A 1697-nucleotide genomic window follows, 5' to 3' on the forward strand; every position below is an offset into this window, starting at 1 on the left:
TCTGGTAAAAGGTTTTTTTTGAAGTCTTATGGATGTTAAAAGGAAAGTAAGAATTACTTAGTGTTGTATTCTTTGGGGGTTGTATTTGAATTGATGGTTGCTAAGATGTTCACTGTATGTTTTAAAAAGGTTAACTTGAGTTCATAGAATAAACATTGTTTTGCTTTAAAAAACACTTTTCCATTTCTGCTGGACCTCCTGTAGAGTGGGCCGTGTGCTCCCCATACCACAATCTATTAAAAGTTGTGGGTCAGGTGAACTCCATGATACACTTTGGGGTTCTCTAAACCCTGGGCCATAAGAAATCCCTAACTCGGTCAAGGACAGGACCCTGTCCAAGAGGGAGGGCAATGGTGCCAGGGTAAATTAAGGAAGCTCTTTATGTAGAAAGGGAGTTTCTAATCTCGGAAGTTGGAACTTCTCTAAAAACCGGGGAACCTATCTTCCAAAACCATGCCCCTAAACTGCTCCAACCCTTCCTCTCCCATGCCCTGAATGATGAATCCAAGCCAGATGGGGGACACCGGCAGTGTTCTATGACCACGGAAGCGGCACTAGCCCCGGAGCAATTCAGGGTCTGTTAATGGGCCTCGTGGAACTAATGCAATTCCATTTTTAAAAAAATGTTTTTATTGGCATTTTCAATTTTACACAGTGAAACATTTGCGTCCAATATTTACAATTTATACAGTTTCTTATGTACATGCATCTTTCTTGATATGTCTTCTCTGGCGTTTGTGTGGGGAATTCTCTGGCTTGCGATTAGGGAAGCGAAAGCAAGCCCGTTTGCCCCCTTCCCCATTTGTAGTTCTGGCTGGTCCGATACCCCGAAGACTGCCACTCTCGGGCACGGCTCCATCCTCACCCCACAATCTTGAACATTGCCTCGGAAAATGCTGTCCAGAACCCTATACATCCATGTGGGCATGGTTGGCCGGGCCTCCCTGGCACTGCTCACATTTATCTACCACCTCTGGGAAGAAATTGTTCATTCGGGTTCTAGTTAGGTGTGCTCTATGTACCACTTTAACCAGTATGGGGCTGAGCCTTGTGCAGGAGGAGGTATAGTTGGCCCTGCTCAATGCTTCGCTCCAGAGTTCCCAGCCCACTTCCATCCCCAGTTCCTCCCCCCATTTTCATCTGGCTTCATCCAGCGGTAGTCTCGCCCTGTCCAGTAGCTGTCAGGAGATGCTCCCGCAGTTCCCTCCTTCCTTACTGCCCGTGTTTATCAGGTCCTCTAATAGTATGTTTCTCGGGGCGCTGGGGTATCTTACCATTTCCTTGCGGAGAAAGTGCTTTACCTAAAGGTGCCTAAGTTTCTATTGTTGCTAACTTTGGTTGGCTCTTAATTCGTTACCCGTTGGGTCTTTACTGAATTTGCTCTGTTTCTATAACCTTTGCTCTAGAGTCGCCAGGTATCTTTATGATACCGCCACGAGGTTCAAGTTCAAGTAATGATCAATAACTCAACATACCAATTAGTAAGATTCAAATCAAAACACGTTTATTATACACAGTAAATCACTACTCATGCATAAACTCTACTTTCTAGACTATCTCTATCGCTAAAAGGCCTATACTTAGCTTCGGAACTTGCCCACCAGGTCAGGGGAACAAATGGCCCTTTGTTCGATTCTGAGTCTGCAGGATTCAAAAGCTGGTACGGACTAGTAGCTAGGAGCGCCTATCTCGTAACG

This window comes from Scyliorhinus torazame, chromosome 4, assembly GCF_047496885.1.
Source record: "Scyliorhinus torazame isolate Kashiwa2021f chromosome 4, sScyTor2.1, whole genome shotgun sequence".
In the NCBI taxonomy this organism is placed as follows: domain Eukaryota; kingdom Metazoa; phylum Chordata; class Chondrichthyes; order Carcharhiniformes; family Scyliorhinidae; genus Scyliorhinus; species Scyliorhinus torazame.